At 34.6% G+C, this 25195-nt stretch overlaps 1 protein-coding gene across 8 annotated transcripts in view; it reads left to right on the top strand.

Moving 5' to 3' along the window:
* FER (FER tyrosine kinase) overlaps nt 1-25195 on the top strand; it is a 457443-nt gene that overhangs the window by 105977 nt on the left and 326271 nt on the right. Inside the window, exon 1 of one of the 8 annotated variants that reach the window (XM_027100303.1) lies at nt 11298-11302. The exons of 6 other annotated variants lie outside the window; for them this stretch is intronic. The gene's annotated coding sequence lies outside the window, so the exon portion shown is untranslated. Of the gene's footprint in view, nt 1-11297; nt 11303-14665; nt 14723-25195 lie in introns of those variants that run through there. One more of the 8 variants, XM_027100306.1, reaches the window with a different exon arrangement.

Genomic DNA, 25195 nt, shown 5'->3' with positions numbered 1-25195 from the left:
GTTAACAGCTGATCTTTCAGCAGTAACTCTGCAAGCCAGAAGGGTGTGGCAGGACACATTTAAAGTGATGAAGGAGAAAAACCTACAACCAAGATTACTTTACCCAGCAAGGATCTCATTCAGATTTGATGGAGAAATTAAAACCTTTACAGACAAGCAAAAGCTGACAGAGTTCAGCACCACCAAACCAGCTTTACAGCAAAGGCTGAAGGACCTTCTCTAGGCAAAAAACACAAGAGAAGGAAAACAAGCACAAAACAATTAAGAAAATGGGAATAGGAATATACATATAGATAATTTCCTTTTATGTAAATGGATTAAGGGCTCCCACCAAAAGACACAGACTGGCTACAAAAACGAGAATGGATACAGAATGGATACAAAAACAAGACCCATATATATGACATCTGCAAGAGACCCACTTCAGACCTAGAGAAACATACAGACCAAAAGTGAGGGGATGGAAAAAGATATTCCATGCAAATGGAAATCAAAAGAAAGCTGGAGTAGCAATTCTCATATCAGATGAAATAGACTTTAAAATAAAGACTATCACAAGACACAAAGAAAGACACTACATAATGATCAAGGGATCGATCAAAGAAGAAGATATGACAATTGTAAATAATTACGCACGCAACATAGGAGCACCTCAATACATAAGGCAAATGCTAACAGCCATAAAAGGAGAAATCGACAGTAACACATTCATAGTAGGGGACTTTAACACCCCACTTTCACCCATGGACAGATCATCCAAAATGAAGATAAATAAGGAAACACAAGCTTTAAACGATACATTAAACAGGATGGACTTAATAGATATTTATCGGACATTCCATCCAAAAACAACAGAATGCACACTTTTCTCAAGTGCTCATGGAACATTCTCCAGGATAGATCATATCTTGGGTCACAAATCAAGCCTTGGTAAATTTAAGAAAATTGAAATTGTATCAAGTATCTTTTCCGACCACAATGCTATGAGACTAGATATTAATTACAGGAAATGATCTGTAAAAAATACAAACAAATGGAGGCTACACAATACACTACTTAATAACCAAGAGATCACTGAAGAAATCAAAGAGGAAATTAAAAAATACCTAGAAAAAAATGACAATGGAGACACGATGATGCAAAACCTATGGGATGCAGCAAAAGCAGTTCTAAGGTGGAAGTTTATAGCAATACAATCCTACCTTAAGAAACAGGAAACATCTCAAATAAACAACCTAACGTTGCACCTAAAGCAGTTAGAGAAAGAAGAACAAAAAACCCCAAAAGTTATCAAAAGGAATGAAATCATAAAGATCAGATGAGAAATAAATGAAAAAGAAATGAAGGAAACAATAGCAAAGATCAATAAAACTAAAAGCTGGTTCTCTGAGAAGATAAACAAAATTGATAAACCATTAGCCAGACTCATCAAGAAAAAAAGGGAGAAGACTCAAATCAATAGAGTTAGAAATGAAAAAGGAGAAGTAACAACTGACACTGCAGAAATACAAAAGATCATGAGAGATTACTACAAGCAGCTCTATGCCAATAAAATGGACAACCTGGAAGAAATGGACAAATTCTTAGAAATGCACAACCTGCCAAGACTGAATCAGGAAGAAATAGAAAATATGAACAGACCAATCACAAGCACTGAAATTGAAACTCTGATTAAAAATCTTCCAACAAAGAAAAGCCCAGGACCAGATGGCTTCACAGGCGAATTCTATCAAACATTTAGAGAAGAGCTAACACCTATCCTTCTCAAACTCTTCCAAAATATAGCAGAGGGAGGAACACTCCCAAACTCATTGTGCGAGGCCACCTTCACCCTGATACCAAAACCAGATAAAGATGTCACAAAGAAAGAAAACTGCAGGCCAATATCACTGATGAACATAGATGTAAAAATCCTCAGCAAAATACTAGCAAAGAGAATCCAACAGCACATTAAACGGATCATACACCATGATCAAGTGGGGTTTATTTCAGTAATGCAAGGATTCTTCAATATACACAAATCAATCAACGTGATACACCATGTTAACAAATTGCAGGAGAAAAAACATATGATCATCTCAATAGATGCAGAGAAAGCTTTCGACAGAATTCAACACCCATTTATGATAAAAAGCCTTGCAGAAAGTAGGCACAGAGGGAACTTTCCTCAACATAATAAAGGCCATATATGACAAACCTACAGCCTACATCGTCCTCAATGGTGTAAAACTGAAAGCATTTCCACTAAGATCAGGAACAAGACAAGATTGCCCACACTCACCACTCTTATTCAACATAGTTTTGGAATTTTAGCCACAGCAATCAGAGAAGAAAAGGAAATAAGAGGAATCCAAATCGGAAAAGAAGAAGTAAAGCTGTCACTGTTTGCAGATGACATGATACTATACATAGAGAAATCTAACAATGCTACCAGAAAACTTAAATTTGGTAAAGTAGCAGGATACAAAATTAATGCACAGAAATCTCTGGCATTCCTATACACTAATGATGAAAAATCTGAAAGTGAAATCAAGAAAACACTCCCATTTACCATTGCAACAAAAAGAATAAAGTATCTAGGAATAAACCTACTTGAGACAAAAGACCAGTATGCAGAAAATTATAAGACACTGATGAAAGAAGTTAAAGATGATACACATAGATGGAGAGATATACCATGTTCTTGGATTGGAAGAATCAACATTGTGAAAATGACTCTACTACCCAAAGCGATCTACAGATTCAATGCAATCCCTATCAAAGTACCACTGGTGTTTTTCACAGAACTAGAACAAAAAAATTCACAATTTGTATGGAAACGCAGAAGACCCCCGAATAGCCAAAGAAATCTTGAGAACAAAAAATGGAGCTCGAGGAATTAGGCTCCCTGACATCAGACTATATTGCAAAGGTACAGTAATCAAGACAGTATGGTACTGGCACAAAAAGAGAAATATAGATCAATGGAACAGGATAGAAAGCCCAGAGATAAACCCATGCACATATGGTCACCTTATCTTTGATAAAGGAGGCAAGAATATACAGTGGAGAAAAGACAGCCTCTTCAATAAGTGGTGCTGGGAAAACTGGACACGTACATGTAAAAGTATGAGATTAGAAAATTCCCTAACACCATACACAAAAATAATTTCAAAATGGATTAAAGACCTAAATGTAGGGCCAGAAACTATGAAACTCTTAGAGGAAAACATAGGCAAAACACTCTATGCCATAAATCACAGCAAGCTCCTTTTTGACCCACCTCCTAGAGAAATGAAAGTAAAAACAAAAATAAACAAATGGGTCCTAATGAAACTTAAAAGCTTTTGCACAGCAAAGGAAACCATAAACAAGACCAAAAGACAACCTCCAGAATGGGAGAAAATAGTTGCAAATGAAGCAATTGACAAAGGGTTAATCTCCACAATTTGCAAGCAGCTCATGGAGCTCAATAACAAAAAAACAAACAACCCAATCCAAAAATGGGCAGAAGACCTAAATAGACATTTCTCCAAAGAAGATACAGAGATTACCATCAAACACATCAAAGAATGCTCAGCATCATTAATCATTAGAGAAATGCAAATGAAAACTACAATGAGATATCATCTCACATCGGTCAGAATGGCCATTATCAAAAAATCTTCAAACAATAAATGCTGGAGAGGGTGTGGAGAAAAGGGAACCCTCTTGCACTGTTGGTGGGAATGTAAATTGATACAGCCACTATGTAGAACAGTATGGAGGTTCCTTAAAAAACTAAAAATAGAACTACCATATGACCCAGCAATCCCACTACTGGTCATATAACATGAGAAAACCATAATTCAAAAAAGTCATGTACCAAAATGTTCATTGCAGCTCTATTTACAGTAGCCAGGACATGAAAGCAACCTAAATGTTCATCATTGGATGAATGGATAAAGAAGATGTGGCATGTATATACAATGGAATATTACTCAGCCATGAAAAGAAACGAAATTGAGTTATTTGTAGTGAGTTGCATGGACCTAGAGTCTGTCATACAGAGTGAAGTAAGTCAGAAAGAGAAAAACATATACAGTATGCTAGCACATATATATGGAATCTAAGAAAAAAAAAAGGTCATAAAGAACCTAGGGGTAAGATGGAAATGGAGAGGCAGATCTACTAAAGAATGCACTTGAGGATGTGGGGAAGGGAAGGGTAGGCTCTGACAAAGTGAGAGAGTGGCATGGACATATATACACTACCAAACGTAGAATAGATAGCTAGTGGGAAGCAGCCTCATAGCATAGGGAGATCAGCTCGGTGCTTTGTGACCACCTAGAGAGGTGGGATAGGGAGGGTGGGAGCGAGGGAGACGCAAGAGGGAAGATATATGGGAACATGTGTATATGTATAACTGATTCACTTTGTTATAAAGCAGAAACTAACACACCATTGTAAAGCAATTATACTCCAATAAAGATGTTAAAGAAAAAAAAAGGGTAATAATATATGAAAAAAAAAGAATTGGTTTGGCATCAAGGGTTCAGTTACTGGAAATGGAGGTTCAGCAGCAGTAGCAGATCAGCTGGAGGCCTGGGTTAATACTGAAATTCCAAATTCCTGATCCCTGCTGTATGGGTTACACAAAATACGTTAAATTTTCAATGTTAGAATTTATATCCAAAGGAACACTGATTTATGTTGTCTAATGTAAAATGTAACATTCATTTGTAATATGAATATAGCACCATTTTAGTTAAATTTTTTGGTATTGAATAATATACACTAAATATCAAAGTCATTTTGCTCTATGCTGTGTCAAGGGAACAAATGTTTGTCTTAAATTGACTTGGACTAATTTGGATATTAGTCTATTGATTATTATTTATAACATGTATGCTGAGAACAACCAAAATAATTTTAGCCTATTTAGCTGAAGTTACTAGAGTGTTTCATTAGAGCATGGAATAATAAGTTCTTGGATGCAATATACACAGGTTTTACTTTCCTATAGCATATTAAGTTCTGAATACTTTTAGTTGGTTAAGCACATTGTTAAGTTTGCCATAAAACAATTTTGTGAATCCATAAAGCTTGTATCCAAACTAAGGTTCTGACATAATGGCCGTAAATGGAAACATTTGCCATCACCTCATCATCAGAAAGAGTAGATGACTTCTCAAAAGAACTCCTATAAGATCATATTGTCTATGAACAAAGATAGTTTTCCTTTTCCTTTTCAATCTGGATGTCTTTTTTTTTTTTCCTTTTTCTTGCCTCTTTGCCCTAGCTAGACCCTTCAGTATAGTGTTGAACAGACGTAGAAAGACCAAACATGTTTGTCTTGTCCCTGATCTTAGGGGAAAGACTTTCATCATAAATATGAAGTTAACTGTAGTTTTTCAAACGTTTTTCCTTTTATCGGGTTGAAGAAGTTCCTTTTTATTCCTGCTTAAGAATGGATGCTAGATTTTGTCAAATGCTTTTGCCATATCTGTGGAGATGGATATTTTTTTTCTTCTTTTAACTTGATATGGTGAATCATTTTGATTGATTTTCACATTTTAAAAATATTATACCATCTTCACATTCCTGGAATAAACTCCTCTTGGTTATGATGTATTATTATTTTTTATGTTGTTTGATATGGTTGACTAAGTTTTTATGGATTTTCAAATATGTCTGTTTCTTTTAATATCTTTGTCTCATTTTTGTATAAGGATAATACTGTCCTCTCTATGATTGCCCCCTCTTAGTAATGTTTGTGTTCAATTTATAATATTTCTTAAATATTGGCAGAATTCACTTGTGAAGCCATCTGCGTCTGCTTGCTTTATTTTTTTCTCTTTTGCTAAGATTTTTAAACTATAACTTCAATTTCTTTAATTCATATAGGCTATTCAGTTTATCTTTTTCTTTGAGTTTTAGTAGGTTGTATCTTTCAAGGAATTGTCCATTTCATTTGTTTAATTTATTGGTACTAAGGTGTTCAGAATACTTCCTTATCCACCTTTTTATATTTGTAGAATCTGTGGTGATATTTCTCATTTTTGTTATTGGTACTTTGTGTCTTCTCTTTTATCCCTAATCATTTTGGCTAGAGGTTTATCAATTTTATTAATCTTCTCAAAGATTGGCTTTAGGCTTTATTTTCTTTCTATTTTTCTGCTTTCTATTTAATTGATTTATGCTCTAATCTTTGTTTTTTTGTTTCTTCTGCTTGCTTTAGGCTTAGTTTGCACCAGTTTTTCTATTTTTTCTTTTTTTTAATCTGGAAGCTAACTAAGATCATTGATTTGAGAACTATCTTCTTTTCTTATGTAGGCATTAGTGCTATGAATTTCCCTAAGGACTGTTTTAGCAATATTCCATACATTTGTATGTATTGTCTCTTCATTTTTCTTCAGTTCAAAATACTTAAAGTATTTCCTTTTGGCTTTTTTTTTTTCTTTGATACATAGGTTATTTAGAAATGTATTTGGTTTCCTAAAGATTTGACATTAAAAAAAGTCTATTTTTCATTTATAATTTAATTTCATTTAGTCTGAGAATATTCTTTTTGTGACTTTATTCCTTTTACATTTATGAATGCATGTTATATGGCCCATAGTATGGTTTACCTTGGTAAATGCTTCATGTGCACTTGATAAGAATATGTATTCTGCTGTTGTTGGTTGCAGTGGTCTATATTGCTATCTTGGGCCAGTTGGTTAATAGTGTTATTAAAAGTTTTTAGGTTGTTACTGATTTTCTGTCTACTTGTTCCATCAATTGTTGAGAGGGGGCAATTGAAATCTCCCACTGTAATTGTAGATTTGTCTATTTCTTCTCATAGTTTTGTCAGTTTTTTGCTTAATGTATTTTGAAACTCTAGTTATTGGGTGTAAAAGTAGTCATGATTGTTGTATCCTCTTGATGCCCTGACTCTTTTGTCATATGAAATGACCTTTATTATCCCTGGTAGTATTCTTTGCTGTGTTATCTGTTCTATCTGATATTAATATTAGATACTTCGATTAGTGTTTACATGATATATCTTTTTATCATCCTTTTACTTCAACATTTTTTAGTCTTTATATAGTTGAAGTGCATTTCTTATAAGCAGCATATAATTAGGTCTTGCTTTTTTATCTTGATAATCTTTACATTTTAACTGGGATAGTTAGACTATAATGTGATTGATTTTGACAATGTTAGGTTTAAATCTGTCATCTTGCAGTTTTTTTTCCTCTTTGTTTCATCAGTCCTTTATTCTCCTTTTCCTTTTTTCTGCCTCCTTTTGGAATAATTGAAAAAAATTTATTAAGATTCCCATTTATCTCCTTTATTAGCTGTCACTTTTTCTTTTGTTTATTGTTTTTTCTTTTGTTTATTCTCCTTTATTAGTCTTATTAGCTGTAACTTTTTCTTTTGTTATTTTATCTTTGATTTACCATAGTATACCTTCAAGTGATGTTATATCACCTTGTGTATAATAAGGAAACCTTACACTGGTATATAGTCTTCCTATATTTGTGCTATTGTTGTGATATATTTTACTTTTGCATATGTTTTTAACTTTGTACTATATTGTTAATATTGTTGTTTAGTCAAGTATCTTTAAAATTATAATAAAACATCTTATATGTTTATCCATGTAGTTATGTTTCCTAGCATTCTTTATTCCATCTGGTATCATTTTACTTTTGCCTGAATGACTTACTTTAACATTTCTTGTAATGTAAGTCTACACGTAGTAAGTTCTTTCAGCTTTTGTACATCTGAAAAAGTTTTAATTTCACCTTTGATTTTGAAATATATTTTTGTAGGATGTAGAATTTTCTTTTAGCAGGTATTTTTTTCCCTGTTGGGTCTTTAAAGATGTTGCCCTTTGGCCATGTCAAGGAGAAATCTGTTCTAATACTTTTCTTTGTTGCTCTGCATGTTTTATATCCCTTTGGCAGCTTTTAGGATTTCCTTTTTATTGTTGATTTTGAGCAATTTGATTATGATGTGCGTTCCTGTAAGTTTTTTTTCTCCTTGTGTTTGTTGAGCTTCTTATATCTGAGAGTTTATAATTTTCATCAAATTTGGAAAACTTTCAGCCGTTATTTCTTCATGTATATTTTCTATCTACGTCTCTCTTTCTGCTGTCCTTTGGAGACTCCAGTTACATGTATATTCGGCTGTTTGTATTTACCTCACAGCCAACTGATGGTCTGTTTATTTTTTCCCCTTGTCTTTTTAGCTTTCTGTTTCATTTTGGTTAGTTTCTATGATTGTATCTACACTTTTACTAATCTTGTTTTCTGCAGTGTCTAATCTGCCTTTAATCTCATGTAGTATATTTTTCATTTTAGACATTATAGATTTTGCCTGGATAATTATGATGTGGGTCTTTTCTTAAATCTTTCATGTGTCTACTTAACACATTAACCTAAGTTTTACAGTCTTAGTGGACTTCATCATCTTTCTTCATTTGTTCTGAAAGTTGTTATGAGTTTATTCACTCCCAGATTTCTTTTTGGTTCTCTGTAATCTCCACTTTTTTTCCCCCCAATTCATTCCCCCACCGACTTCCCCCGCCCTTGGTGTCCATACGTTTGTTCTCTACATCGGTGTCTCTATTTCTACCTTGCAAACCGGTTCACCTGTACGATTTTTCTAGATTCCACATATTTGCATTAATATACGATATTTGTTTTTTTCATTCTGACATACTTCACTCTGTATGACAGTCTCTAGGTCCATCCACGTCTCTACAAATAACGCAATTTTGTTCCTTTTTATGGCTGAGGAATGTTCCATTGTATATACGTACCATGTCTTCTTTATCCATTCATCTGTCGATGAGTGTTTAGGTTGCTTCTGTGACCTGGCTATTATATATAGTGCTGCAATGAACATTGAGGTGCATGTGTCTTTTTGAATTATGATTTTCTCTGGGCATATGCCCACTAGTGGGATTGCTGGCTCATATGATAATTCTATTTTTAGTTTTTAAAGGAACCTCCATACTGTTTGCCATAGTGGCTGTACCAATTTACATTCCCACCAACAGTGCAAGAGGGCTCCCTTTTCTCCACACCCTCTCTAACATTTGTTGTTTGTGGATTTTCTAATGATGCCCATTCTAACTGGTGTGAGACGATACCTCATTGTAGTTTGGATTTGTATTTCTCTTAATAGTGATGTTGAGCAGCTTCTCATGTGCCTCTTGGCTATCTGTATGTCTTGTTTGGAGAAATGTCTATTTAGCTCTTCTGCTCATTTTTTGATTGGGTTGTTTGTTTTTTTAATATTGAGCTGCATGAGCTGCTTGTATATTTTGGAGATTACTCCTTTGTCCGTTGATTTGTTTGCAAATATTTTCTCCTATTCTGAAGGTTGTCTTTTCGTCTTGTTTATAGTTTGCTCTGCAAAAGCTTTGAAGTTCCATTAGGTTCCTATTTGTTTATTTTTGTTTTTATTTCCATTACTGTAGGAGGTGGATCAAAAAAGATCTTGCTGTGATTTATGTTAAAGAGTGTTCTTCCTATGTTTTCCTCTAAGAGTTTTATAGTGTCCAGTCTTACATTTAGGTCTCGAATCCATTTTGAGTTTATTTTTGTGTATGGTGTTAGTGAGTGTTCTAATTTCATTCTTTTACATGTAGCTGTCCAGTTTTCCCAGCACCACTTATTGAACAGGCTGTCTTTTCTCCATTGTATATCCTTGCCTCCTTTGTCATAAATTAGTGGACCATAGGTGCATGGGTTTATCTCTGGGCTTTATATCCTGGTCCATTGATCTGTATTTCTGTTTTTGTGCCAGTACCATATTGTCTTGATTACCATAGCTTTGTAGTATAGTCTGAAGTCAGGGAGTCTGATTTCTCCAGCTCCATTTTTTTCCCTCAAGATTGCTTTGGCTATTCGAGGTCTTTTGTGTCTCCATACTGATTTTAAGATTTTTTGTTCTAGTTCTGTAAACTTGCCACTGGTAATTTGATAGGGATTGCATTGAATCTGTAGATTGCTTTGGGAAGTATAGTTATTTTCACAATGTTGATTCTTCCAATCCGAGAACATGGTATATCTCTCCATCTGTTTGTGTCACCTTTGACTTCTTTCATCACTGTCTTATACTTTTCTGAGTACAGGTCTTTTACCTCCTTAGGTAGGTTTATTCCTAGGTATTTTATTCTTTTTGTTACAATGGTGAATGGGATTGTTTCCTTAATTTCTCTTTCAGATTTTTCATCATCAGTGTATAGGAATGCAAGAGATTTCTGTGCATTAATTTGGTATCTGGCTACTTTACCAAATTCATTGATTAGCTCTAGTAGTTTTCTGGTAGCATCTTTAGGATTTTCTATGTATAGCATCATGTCATCTGCAAGCAGTGACAATTTTACTTCTTCTTTTCCAATTTATATTCCTTTTATTTCTTTTTTTACTCTGATTGCTGTGGCTAAAATTTCCAAAACTATGTTGAATAATAGTGGTGAGAGTGGGAAACCTTGTCTTGTTCCTGTTCTTAGTGGAAATGGTTTCAGTTTTTCACCATTGAGAATGATGTTGGCTGTGGGTTTGTCTTATATGGCCTTTATTAGGTTGAGGTAGGTTCCCTCTATGCCCATTTTCTGGAAAGTTTTTATCATTAATGGGTGTTGAATTTTGTCAAAAGCTTTTTCTGCATCTATTGAGATGATCATATGATTTTTTTTTCTTCAATTTTTTAATATGGTGTATCACATTGATTGATCTGTGTATACTGAAAATCCTTGCATCCCTGGGGTAAATCTCCCTTGATCGTGGTGTATGATCCTTTTAATGTGTTGTTGGATTCTGCTTGCTGGTATTTTGTTGAGGATTTTTGCATCTATATTCTTCTGTGCTATTGGTCTGTAATTTTTTTTTTTTTTTTTTTGCAATATCTTTGTCTGGTTTTGGAATCAGGGTGATGGTGGCCTCATAGAATGAGTTTGGGAGTGTTCCTTCCTCTGCAAAGTTTTGGAAGAGTTTGAGAAGAATGGGTGTTAGCTTTTCTTTAAATGTTTGGTAGAATTCACCTCTGAAGCCATCTGGTCTTGGACTTTTGTTTGTTGGAAGATTTTTAATCACAGTTTCAATTTCAGTGCTTGTGATTGGTCTGTTGATATTTTCTATTTCTACCTGGTTCAGTCTTGGAAGGTTATACCTTTCTAAGAATTTGTCCATTTCTTCCAGGTTGTCCATTTTATTGGCTTAGAGTTGCTGGTAGTAGTCTCTTACGATGCTTTGTATTTCTTCAGTGTCCATTGTAACTTTTCCTTTTTCATTTGTAATTTTATTGATTTGAGTCCTCTCCCTCTTGATGAGTGTGGCTAAAGGTTTATCAACTGTGTTTATCTTCTCAAAGAGCCAGCTTTTAGTATTATTGATCTTTGCTATTGTATTCTTTGTTTCTATTTCATTTATTTCTGCTCTGATCTTTATGATTTCTTTCCTTCTACAACGTTTGGGTTTTGTTTGTTCTTCTTTCTCTAGTTCCTTTAAGTGTAAGGTTAGATTGTTTATTTAAGATTTTTCTTGTTTCTTGAGGTCGGATTGTATTGCTATGAACTTCCCTCTTAGAACTGCTTTTGCTGCATCCCATAGGTGTTGGATCGTCGTGTTTTCATTGTCATTTGTCTCTAGGTATTTTTTGATTTCAGTGATCTCTTGCTTATTTAGTATCATTTTAGTATCTAGTATCATTTATTTTCAGTGATCTCTTGCTTATTTAGTATCATATTGTTTAGCCTATATGTGTTTGTGTTTTTTACATTTTTTTCCCTGTAATTGATTTCTAATCTCATAGCATTATGGTCAGAAAAGATGCTTGATATGATTTCATTTTTTTTGAGTTTATCAAGGCTTGATTTGTGACCCAAGATGTGATCTGTCATTTAGAATGTTCTGTGTGCACTTGAGAAGAAAGTGTAATCTGCAGTTTTCTGATGGAATGTCCTATAAATATCCTATATAAATCTATGTGGTCTATTGCGTCATTTAAATCTTGTGTTTCCTTATTAATTTTCTGTCTGGATGATCTGTCCATTGGTGTAAGTGCAGTGTTTAAGTCCCTAATTATTATTGTGTTACTGTTGATTTCCTCTTTTATAGCTGTTAGCAGTTGCCTTATGTATTGTGGTGCTCCTATGTTAGGTGCGTAAATATTTATAATTCTTATATGTTCTTCTTGGATTTATCCCTTGATCATTGTGTAGTGTCCTTCCTTGTCTCTTTTAACATTGTTTATTTTAAAGTCTATTTTATCTAATATGTTTATTGCTACTCCAGCTTTCTTTTGATTTCTATTTGCATGGAGTATCTTTTTCCATCCCCTCACTTTCAGTCTATATGTGTCCCGAGGTCTCAAGTGCTGCATTTAATGTTGTCCAACAGGTGTCTTAGGCTGTCTTCATTTCTTTTCATTCTTTTTTCTTTATTCTGTTTGATGGCAGTGATTTCCACCATTTTGTCTTCCACGTCACTTATCCTTTCTTCTGCCTCAGTTTTTCTGCTATTGATTCCTTCTGTGTATTTTTCATTTCAGTTATTGTATTGTTCATCTATGTTTGTTTATTCTTTAATTCTTCTATGTCTTTGTTAAACATTTCTTGCATCATCTCGATCTTTTCCTCCATTCTTTTTCCGAGGTCCTGGATCATTTTCACTATCATTATTCTGAATTATTTTTCTGGAAGGTTGCCTATGTCCATTCATTTAGATGTTTTTCTGGTGTTTTATCTTGTTCCTTAATCTGGTACATAGTCCTCTGCGTTTTTAGTTTAATCTGTCTTTCTGTGAATGTGGTTTTCATTCCACAGGCTGGAGGATTGTAGTTCTTTTTGCTTCTGCTCTCTGTTCAATCCCCACTTGTTTATGTTGTAGAAAATATACATCAGGTTTACCTATATACTTATATGCACATCCTTCTTCATATTACCATGTAGTACCTTTTTCTAAAGTTAAAAAGTATTTTTTAAGAGTATGTATATCCTAATTTTATAAAAAATAAGGAATAGCATATTGAACCAGGTGGTATTGAATTAAGTGAATTTAAATATGATTTTGGTTTGAAGTTTTTTAGTTTCCTTGAAGATATATTGAAATATTAGAAAAGATGGTCAAAACAATTGCTTCACAGCTATGTATTCTGATGGCTAGAATTACACTATGGTTTTTTTTTTTTTTTTTTTTTTTTTGCGATACGCGGGCCTCTCACTGTTGTGGCCTCTCCCGTTGCAGAGCACAGGCTCCGGACGCATAGGCTCAGTGGCCATGGCTCACAGGCCTAGACGCTCCGCAGCATGTGGGATCTTCCCAGACTGGGGCACGAACCCGTGTCCCCTGCATCGGCAGGTGGACTCTCAACCACTGTGCCACCAGGGAACCATAAAACTATGGTTTTACATTTACCAAGCCTCAAAATACCCACAAAGACATTTGTGTGGCTTCTCTTACATGGGTAGAAGTTTGAATGCTTCTGCTTTATTGCACATCATATTCAGGAAAGAAATAAGATAGGATGAGCTCTTCCCCATTGTACATGCCCGTACCAGTCAGGCTAGAGAAGTTTGAAAGGAGCTCTCTTCACCCCTTTTATAACAGGAGCAGGGAAACAAACTCCTTTTCAAATTCTTTTTTCTCTATGAGAAACAAAGAAGAATGCTAAAGGATTGGTAATATCCCTGATTATTTACACTCCCTCACTTACCCTAAGCAGACATAGTAAGAGGGTACCTACTGCTAGAACTGTGGGGAATTAGTTGGAAGACTCATTCAAAAGTAAATTTTTCTCTAATTGGGAAGTAGATTTTCTTAAATTGCCTCTTCATGTATTATGAATAGTTCTGTGATATTTTATAGCCAATTAAAATTGATTGGATCCATTGAGTTTTCTCTTTAGAGTACTTTAATATGAAAACCAGTTTGAATTGAGTCCAGACTTGAGACAGATGGTTAAATTTATGTTTAAAGAAATCTAAATTTAAAAAATGAATAAAACTTGGAAAAGGCTCTTTTAGTTGATTTCCTTATTTTGAGTCCACTAAGAATGGCAACTGGCTTTCTTATTTGATAATCACCAAATCTTGGAGATTTTAAAAAATCAGAATCATGTATGGATGATGCATGGAGGTCCTCTAGAAAAGTACTCCGAAATTCAAATTCACCTCTCAGTTCAGCATATGAAAGAAATGCATTTTGGATACATGACCTACTAAAGACCAAAGTAGAGTTCAGGCTATGTTTATTGGTTATCAGTTTTGTTGAAATGACCTGAAAGTGGGAGGATTTGTCTTTTTTGGACCTACTTATTAATACATGATCTTTCAGCAGCTAATTTATGGCATGAATGCTTTTCACTGCATGGAGCTTAATATGATAGGACCTTTACAAGGTCATAAAGAGTAATGGCGCTCTTAGCTATTAGTCTAATTTACATTGGGTTAAAGCTGCAGAAATTAGAGTGACAGCTGTAATATTTGCATCAGATGCTGAGATGTTATGTGGGATGGAATATGCTACATGATTAATTTATATTCTGCAGATAACATCCTAAAAATAATATGAAAGTTCAATAATATGGTTTGTCCCTATTTTGCTTAGTTTTATTAAGTAAACAAAGCTAAGTTTCATATACAACGAGATTAAGAGAAGTTATGTCCTTTTGCTGATTTTCCTCTATATTTTATAGGTGAGCTCCTTAACAATATTAGTTTTGGACTTGATTACTAGAAAGATGATATAAACAGATGCAGAAGGTAAAATTGTAATCTTTCTATAACTTCTAATTTTAAAAAAATTATTTAAGTTTAAATTTATTTTTTTAAAGTAAGAACTATATTAATTTGTGCATTTTCTTGTTATGTGCCAGGCACTGTTATTTGCATAACTGATCTTGTAGATAACAGAACACATGGAAATCCCTGCCTCCTTGAGCTTACATTTTAGAGCAGAAGATAGCTAATTAGTAAAATAAATAAATGAAACATATAGTATGTTAGGTGGTAAAAGGTAAAGTGGAGAAAACATGGTAGGTAGATAGGATGTTGAGCGGATGATCAGGTTAGTTGTCATGGAGAAAGACATTTAAATGAAGAGTGAAACAAGTGAGGAAGTGAAGCATGTGATTACCTGGGGCAAAGAGTACTCCAGGTAGAGGGAAAAGCCAAAGCAAAGTCATTGAGATGGGATCATGTGTGGCATATTTGAGGAGTAGTATAGACACCTGTGTGGCTGGAACTGAGGGATTGATAAAGGAAAGTTGTGGAGGTATGAGATGAGGTCAGAGAGGAAGAATGATGGTGGGTGGTACGGGAGGCACAGCTTACCCTGGATCTTGCTGGTTCTTTTAAAACCCTTGGACTTTTACTCTGAGTAAGGTGGAAAACCATTGGAGGGTTTGAGCAAAGGAATGACATGAACTTACATTTTAACATGATAATTCTGGTAGCTTTGTTGAGAATCATATGAGTGGTTGGGGAAGGATGTAAGTAAGATTACTTCTAGGCTATTGGAGTAATACAGGCAAGGATTCATGCTGGCTTGGACCTGGGTGGTAGCAGCAGAGGTGGTGAGAAACGGGCAAATTCTGGATACATGTACAATTGATTCTTGTTATTTATGGTCATTATATTCTAAAAAGTCACTGTGAATACTAAATTAGCATTAGCTGATTACTGAATCATTGCCCCTGGTGAGCATAACGTAAGGGATTAGATCCCTTTAAGCAGGGTCACAACATTTTCGACAGTTGATCAATACATCAGTTTGTTTTTTGTGTGTTTCTGTTTAAAGACACCTTCTTTAATATATATTGTTGACTCATTAACACTGAACTCACAGCTAGCAGTACTATAACTCACGACTAAACAACGCTATCTAACACATATTTGCTCTATCAGGGACATCACAGCCTCCTTGAGCATAAGAATACTAGGCAGCACTTCAGCACTCTGCTTGGGGGTCATTTTAAAGGCAAAGTTACCATCGAAAAGCACAAAAATGCAAAAAGTGTGGAACTAAATAGACTACAAAAACGAGTTTACAGTAGAAGAGCTGAAACAAAAGGCCGAGCATAGCTTTTCAACCTCAGTTGAGAATGTGTGTATCAGGTGACTCCTTTGCTGCTCTGCATGTGTGCATGTCCATGACTGACCTGAAAAGCACTGTGTGTATCAATTTTGGGATTAAAAAGAAATTTTAGGCAGTAGGTCTGAATTCATGGAAATATAGAATCCATGGATACTGAGGATTTATTATATACTGAAAGTAGAGCTTAAGGATTTGCTGATGAATTAGGTGTAGAGTGTGAGAGAAAGAAGTCAAGAATGATTCCAATATTTTTGGCCTGAGCAATGGGAAGGATGGCATTGTTGTTACTGAGATGGAGAAAAATAGAGGAGGAGCAGATTTGGAGGTGAAGATCAGGCGTTTGGTTTTGAGATTCTTATTAGACATCTAAGTGGAGATGTCAGATTTGCACTTGGATCTCTAATTTTGGAGTTCCAGTGAGACTTCTGGGGTTGAACTATCAATCAGATGGTTAGTTGATATTTAAAGCCATGAGATTTGATGATATTACAAAGGGTGTTAATTAAGATAGAAAAGAGTCCTAAGTCTGAGCCTAACATTAAGAAGTCACAGAAATGCGGAGGACGTTGTAAAGAAGACTAAGATAAAAGGAAAACCAAAAGAATATTATTATTCTGGAAGCCAGATGGGGTGAAGGGATTTCAAGGAAGAACAAGTGATCACGTGATTTGCAGTTGCATGCTGCTAAGACAAAAGATGAGGACTAAAGTTTGGATTTAGCAAAACGTGCGTTATTGGTGACTTTGACAAGAACAGTTTCAGTGGAACAATAGAAGGAAACACCTAAATGGGATGGGTTTAAGAAAGAATGAGAAGAAAAAAACTGGAGATAACTAGTATACACAAATCTTAGAAATTTTGCAGTAAAGGGAAAGAGAGAGATAGGGAGTTAAGTAAAAGAAGTAGAGTCAAGGGGGAATTTTTTTTAAAGATTAGGAGCTGTTATAGCTTGTTTGCTGACAAAAATGTTCCCATGAAGAAGGAAAAGTTGATGAGGCAGCAGAATGAAGGAAGAATTGCTGGAGCAATGTCCTTGTTGTGTAGAACTAGAGAATGGATTTAGTACACAAGGGAATGGATTGGTCTTAGCTAAGAGCAAGGGCAGTTTATTCATTGAAATAGTGCAAGAGAGGCTACAGCCTTATTCAGATAAGAGGTTAGATAGACTGGTGAGAGCTTGGGGAATTTCCCTTGAGATTCCATTTTTCCCCCCTTAGTGGGGTTCATGGGCTCCCTCTTCATACTTATATGGTTCCAAATTCAAAATCACATGGTACATATCAGTAAGTAGACAGTGAAAACTTTTTCTCCCATGTATTACCCAGTTTTTTTTTTTTCCACAAGGAAACCAATATGAAGTTTCTTCTAGATATATTCTACTCATAACCTGTGGCTTTTAAACCATTTCATTAAGAATATTCATCAACTTATTAGATAACCTTGTATATTATAGCACATTATTAGGAGTTTTAGATCATGACTAGTTGGTTATCCATACTAAATATATGGTGATCTCTACACTCCCTCTTCTACAATTATATCCTAACATTATGATGACTGTTTTGTGAACCTCCATCTTAATTTTCTTGTCAAGCATTTTTAAGGAAGAGACTATGAATATGTGTCTCTCACAGAACTTAGGACGTCATGGAATCTGGATAAAGATTTAAAGGATGAATTCCCTTAATTTGCTGTAAATGTTCTCCCACACACTTGACTAGTCTTATGAAGCAGAATGATAGTTTTTTTTTTTTTTTAAATTCTGGCTGTTTTTATCTATTAATATTACCTATAGTGTAAGCATACCTGCTTTGAAACATACATATTAAAACTAAATTTTTTTCTATCACTGAGACTTTTAATCTCTAGGCTAAATAACTGAATTTTTTAATTTAGTGAATATTCAGGTACTTCTGAGCTTTAATCAATTTTTACAACTTTCCATTTTTAACTTTTTATTTTGACATTATTTCAGACCAATGGAAATTTTGGAAGAATACTGCAAAGAATTTCCATATATATTTCACCCATATTCTCTAAATATTAATATTTTAGCACATTTACTTTATCCTTTTCTTTGTCTGTACATGAGAGAGAAACAAAAACTGGTTCTTCTGTCCTTTTGACATGTTCCTGTTATTTATTGAGCACTTATTTTCTGGCTCATCTTATACCCTTTCTGCTCTAGGTCTTGCTTCATTTCCCTAAGGAGCTATAGTTCCATTTAGTAGAAAATAGTACTTAGAAACCAATATTTGGGCACTGGGTGTGCTCATTGTTACTGGGATGTCTTTGTTTTAGGTCCTTTCAATGGATATAGATAAGAAATAAACAAATGTACGCGCACACACACACACACACACATACACACACACAAATACAAATACAAATACATCTGTGCCTATTTCTATACCTATTGCTCTATCTATAGTAAAACTGAAGTATTCACATTGATATTTCCAATTCCAGTTGAAACCAAATAGTTCATTCTGTCTTTTCCTATTTATGTATTTGTAAATTCCTTCTCTGACAGTGAGACACCTGGCTACTATTATTCACAATCTACTTACTTGTTCAATCCTAAAATAACAGAAGATAATTTCAGAATTGCTAATTTATGCCTCTGAAAAAAGAAACCTACTGACTACAGTTCAGTATTTGTTTAGACCTCTTTTTGTCTTTAGTCTTCCTCTGTAGTCAAATACTGTTTCCAAAGTTACTTGGATTAATGCTTTCCTTCCCCACTCCTTTCAGTGTGGTTACATTACTCACTGGGAAATACAGTTTGGTTCATTTGTTTCTATTGTGTCCCATTTTAGGTTGTTTTTCTGCTCTTACCCTTGTTGATTTTGTTTATTTATTTTGTTAATGGTTAGACATTAATGGTTTTAAAAGTCAGAACTGTACAAAAGTAGATATTTAGAGAACTATATCTTCTTTAACTATATCTCTTTATTTCTTATACAAAAACTACAATATTATGATATGTTTTTTATTTTGATTTTCTACCTGACATTGTATCCTGAAAGATCTCAGTATTTCAGTTTGTAGATTTCTTTGTTGTTCTTTTTAATTGCTGCATAGCACTTCATTATAAGTTATTCAAGCACTTTCCTATGTATGGACATATAGTTTATTTGTAGTTTTTTCAGTTATTTACACTACTACCATGAATAAGCTTGTGTGTAAGGTTTTTTTTTTATTGTTGAAAGAATATCTTAAGCATAAATTTCTAGAAGTGTGAATGCAGAGTCAAAATATAAATGTGTGTGTAGTTTTGTTAGATATTGCCAAATTTCCTTCTATAAAAATTATACTGATTTACATTCCCACTAGATATGTATGAGTATCAGTTTCCCCACATCCTTGCCAAAACAGTGTTTGCCAATTTGGTACATAATTTTGATTTGCATTTCTTTTATTATGAGTGAGGGATTGAGGTTGACCACCTCTTTATATGTTTAAAGGCCATTTTAAAGTATTTATTTTTTAGCGAGTTCTTTTGCCCATTTAAAAAAATTGAAGTTTGGTCTTTTTTTTCCTTAAAATTTTAAGGATTTAAAAGGTATATTATAGTGAATAGCCCTTTATCTGTTATACATGGTACATACATTTTCTGTGAATTTGTTGGTCGTTGTTTGACTTTATGGTCTTTTGTCCACAAATGACGATACTTTAGCTACTCATACTGCTGTGAGAAATAAACGTCCTTTGTCTCTGTCCCAAGAGTCTTGTCTCTTTTGGCCACATCCATGAAACTGAGGCAGCCTAACTTTTTAACTTGCCAAGTAGGATAGAATCTCATTCTTTTCATGTTCTTGACAAAGATTTGTGTCCTTTTATTTTTCTTTATTTTCTTTTTCTGCAGGATTTTTTCTTTTTCCCTTTACCAAAGTCCCTTCGTTTTAACCATTTCTGCCTGAAGTATTAACTTTCTAAGACTGCCTCCTTTATCTTCCATATGCACTTTTACGTCCCTTCCTTGTAGTCAGTTTGGTGACCTACCATTACACGTTTTCAGTGCTTTCACATGTAGGGTGGATCTTCTTATTCTTATGGTGGTTTTAGATGAGTCTTAGGCATACTGCTATCTCTTCTCTTCTCTCTTTAGTGCATTTTTCTTTTCTTTTTTTTTTCAGAACAGTCTTTGGTGTCCATGAATGCTTGCAGTGGGAGGGTGAGAGATCATTTGCAAAGATTTGATGTTTATTTTTCTACTCATTGAAAATTTTAAATTTGGACATTCTCTGCCTATTATACTGAGGGTGCAGGTTTTGTTTTTCTTTTTGTTCTTTATTATATTTTTAGGTGATATGTGGGAGATTCAGAATTATGCTGCTGCCCAGCTACTCAGAATCCCCCCATGCACAGCTTTGCAGTTAGAGAATATAGCTTTGGGACTTCCCTGGCAGTCTAGTGGTTAAGACTCCCGGCTTCCACTGCAAGGGGCATGGGTTTGATCCCTGGTCGGGGAACTAAGATCCCTCAAGCCGTGTGGCCAAATAAATAAATAAATAATTAAGGGAAAAAAAGAGAGAGAATATAGCTTTGACCATGGTATATCATTCAATTTATAGGCTATTAAAAAGACTGTGGGTCAATTGAATCTAGCAGTCAATATATGCAAGGAAATGATATTTCCTTGCTTGTTATTTCCAAACTAGAGAGCTTGCTTTTTGAAGGTATTTTATATTGAATTTTAAAATATCACTGTTTTAGTTCCTTGAACAGTTTAAAACTCATAATGCATTTCAATAAATATTTCTTGATTGATACATCAAATTTTTTTATACTAGGAAATTTATTAAAGCTAGCACACTGTGGATGTACATCTTGTATTTTTTTAATGCTTCATAGGAGCATATAATCAAAAAGGTTTTCTCAGCTCTCCAAATTCTGTGTCTTCTTTAGCCTTTGTTGTTAACTGTGCATTGTGACAATTTTCTGCCATTTGATTTCCATCACAACCCAATGGATGGAGAAGGGCACACGATTTAACTCCCAGGATTAAAAATTAGAAGCTAAAATTTAGATTAAATGATCTGCTTGGGTTGCACAGCTAAACAAAGGAGGAGCTGAGATGAAAATTGACTCAGAACATCACTGAGTAAAATAGGTAGCTCATTCATTGTTCCCACATATCATACTTGAACTTTAGCTTCCAAGTGAAAAAACATATGTGGACATTTAGGCCAAATAACTTGTAAGTTAAGATGAATTCTCATTCATTTTCTTTTTACCCAGAGTAATAAGTAAACGTTATATAGTTGAGGAGGAACGTTTTGAAAGAAAGGAAAAATGTTAAGGTGGGAGAATATTTATCCAAATCAAAGCAGAGACTACTTGCAGTTTACTTTTGGAAAATAATCACTTCTCATTTATTATCCAGAGACTTTTCACCATAATATTTAACAAATGGTAAATGCTTCAGAAGTTTATAATAAAAAATACTTGACTTTCTAGACTAGCTTAATGGCTAGTCTAGCCTGTCTCTTATAAATGTCAAACATACATAATTGAGTTTTGCTGGCTTCATAATATTGTTTGTGGCATGACGCCGTATACACACTCTGTTACTACAAACATTAAACGAGTTTGTCAACAAGTGGTGGAAAAGAATTGTAATTCAGTCTCTTTGTGAATTTCATTATGTGGAGGAGGAAAAATTGAATGTTTTTCTCCCTGTTAATTGACACATAGAATAACTCCATTTCCTGCTTCAGTGCTTCTCATCATTTGGAAAAAAAAAAAAAAAAGCATACAGCAACAGAGGTATGATTCTGTGTCTGTCATTAGAATTTATTCACTCTGTGTACTTCACATTAATTTTAAGCTCAAGTGTAGTTATTTAAAAGTTAAGAAAGTATAATATTGATCTGAGATATATTCTGAACCAAAAAGCTGTGTGGCAGGAATGGTGGTGGGTAGTATTTTGCAATATATTTTACGTGAATGGAATTTAAAAAAATTTAGGGCTTCCCTGGTGGCACACTGGTTGAGAGTCCACCTGCCGATGCAGGGGACGTGGGTTCGTGCCCTGGTCTGGGAGGATCCCACATGCCGCGGAGCGGCTCGGCCCGTGAGCCATGGCCGCTGGGCCTGCGCGTCCGCAGCCTGTGGTCCACAACGGGAGAGGCCACGGCAGTGAGAGGCCCGCGTACTGCAAAAAAAAAAATTTTAGTTGTAACTTTGGTTTTCACACTATTTCTTGAATTTACTTACATAGTCTCTTTGGAACCCTAAATGTTTATTTTAAAACAAATCAAGAAAAACTACAATAGAATCCCGTTTCAAATCATGGCAAATGAGCATGTTTTTGAAACTTTTTGTTCATGTCTACAAGGGAGGAAGTATGGGGTGCATGCCCAAGTACATCTTACAACCAAGTGCACGAGTGTCTATGAGCGTAGAGGACAACAAACAAACCAACAAAAGAGCCTTACTATGACATACCCCATTTTCAGTTTTAGACCCAAAGCTGTTTTTAAAGAATCTTTTAGCATTATGTATTATTATTTTAATGTAATGGATTCTGCCTCAGATGTTTTCAAAAGCATTTGTTTTCTAAATTTGCTAATTACCACTGGTAAGCGATTGATAATTAGATTTTGGCTATGATAGCCTTCTTCAGATTGTTGGTCATACACTGTATCTGATAAAGAGAAAAAAATTATTTGGGAAGTTCTTAACTTTTGTAATGTAATTTTGGATTATAAAATCTTAGTGAGCTGAGTGTTGTATATTTCATGCATCATTTCTACACCAGCTAGAAAGACAGATGGGTAGTGTGCAGCTTAAAAATCTGTGCAAATAGGAGGACAGATGGGTGGTTTAAATGGTTTAAATGTCTCCATGAAAATGTTTGTGTGGAGAGCTTGACTCTTGAAGTTACACTAAAAAATCTAAGTAATTAATTGGGAATAATAGAGTTCATATAAAAAGCAATATTTTTAAAGAAGTGACATAAAATATGGACTTCATTGAATTTACTAGTTATAATTTTTTAACTTATAATAAAAATCAACAAATTAGAATACAGTACTCAAATATTGTTGCCTTATTTTCTTATTATGAACACGTGGACCCCAGAAGACTTCTTTATTACTTAGATTTATCTGCATAATTGTACGTGAACTTTTGAAATGTCTGTTGTCAGAATTTGTTGAATTCCAAGCAACAGCAACTTAAACTAGTTTAAAAATGATGAATCAAAAACAAAACAAAGCAAAACAAAACCAACTCAAGGAAAAAGGCCTTAGAAAGGGCTGTTCTGGCAACTTCTGCAGCAAATGTTCATGGACTTTCACTCCAGCAGGTGTTCAGGCATTAATGTGACATAGCTCCCAGCCAAAAGATTGGTACCTATTTCGTTGGGAATACAATTTGGATCTTGGGTGGTATCTTCACATAGGAGTCTCCCCCTGACTCATGTGGGTAAGCAGAAAAGGGGGTTGTCATTTTAGAGGAAAGCTGCAGGGCTGGCCGTAGATGTATCAATTGTACTGGCTCTTTTAGAAATGTGTTTCTGCAAGAAGGATGCTAAGTAGCAATGTTTATGGGTAAATAAATATAGTATTCTATGAAAAAATTATTAAAGTAACTGTGAACATGTAGGCAGATGTGTTCCTGAGAATGTTAAAAAATCATTTGTGATTAGCATTATTGAAGTGGTTTATTAATTCCTAAGTTAATGCCATACAGAGTAAGTTACAACTACTCTAGGGATTTATATTAGATGAGGCAAAAAATTTATTGGTTTCTGAATGAACATTTTTAAAAATTCATAATTCAAAGATATAGTTTTAAAAAAATCACGGAGCATCCTTCATAATAAGGGGAAGAATTTTTTAATGAATTTCTTATTTCAGTTATGTATTTAAAAATTTATATGATTATTTACTAGTTCATGGTGTAAAATATATTATCCTGTGGGTTGCAGTCAAAAAGTGAGAAAACCCACTCGTTTGATGGCTAATGTTATCTTTTTCTGACCCCTTCATATCAGAACTGAATTAATATGTTTGCTCCCATCCTCCCACTGTAGTGAATCTCTTTCACTCTGTATTAGAATCTCTTTCCAGTCAGCTGTGAAAGGGTTAGGAAATATACTCTAGTGATTAAGTTATTTTCTCATCAACAGGTTCTTTATGTTATAAAGTGAAATAGGTTATCCGGGGCAACATTTTGTGAATAACTTGGACAATTATGAATATCCCTCTGAATAGGAACCAGCCAATGGTCTTTGGCTAGAGAATTATGCTCTGTAAAATATTATATGCAGCTCCCCGGAAGAAGTCAGTGGTGGTTCTAGTATCCAGAAACACTAGAATTTGTTAGTAATAGAGACATACCAGTCTGCTGAAAAGTTCTGTTTCCTTTTTCACCAGCTGGATGTAGTTCCTTGCCTCAGAATTAGAAAAGTGATGAGAAAGGCAAGAAAATTTTTCTAATTCTATTGCTATACCTGAGCATGTTCTGAGTTTCCTCAGTCTGCAAAATCCCTGGTCTTTTCTCTGCTTTTGGCCCTTGGCTGAGGACATTCTCCAATAGGGAGTACTTTTCTGACTCCTGTCTATAGGGAATACCCATATGGATGCTGAGCCTGAACAGGGTGGAAGCAGAGGAGAGCCTCTGGTGTCTAAAATTCTCAACATAAGATCTATTTTGGGGGAAGATTCATTTGCAGGAGTCTCTTTGGATAGAGGGTAAAAATTAATATATACTTTGAAAAGTTTATTCACTAAATCTAAATAATTGACAAGAAATATTTGTTCAGTTTGCATCAAACATTGAAGATCTGCTTAAAAATTTCATTTATTTGTATAGTCATTCATTTATATTGCCAGTCTGTAAATATTTTCTGAATGATTTTAGTAAAGGAACCACAAAAAGTTTTTTTTTTAAATTAATTTATTTTATTTATTTTTGCTGGGTTGGGTCTTCGTTGCTGCGCGTGGGCTTTGTTGCAGCGAGTGGGGGCTACTCTTTGTTGCGGTGCGTGGGCTTCTCATTGCGGTGGCTTCTCTGTTGCGGCGAGTGGGGGCTTCAGGAGTTGCTGTGCGTGGGCTTAGTTGCTCTGCGTCATGTGGGATCTTCCAGGACCAGGGCTCGAACCTGTGTCCCCTGCATTGGCAGGCGGA

This window comes from Aethalodelphis obliquidens, unplaced genomic scaffold (assembly GCF_003676395.1).
Source record: "Aethalodelphis obliquidens isolate GAN/ISIS:26980383/991018 unplaced genomic scaffold, ASM367639v1 scaffold4, whole genome shotgun sequence".
NCBI lineage: Eukaryota > Metazoa > Chordata > Mammalia > Artiodactyla > Delphinidae > Aethalodelphis > Aethalodelphis obliquidens.
Note: the sequence above shows the minus strand (reverse complement) of the source record. Positions and strands in the feature narration are given on the sequence as shown.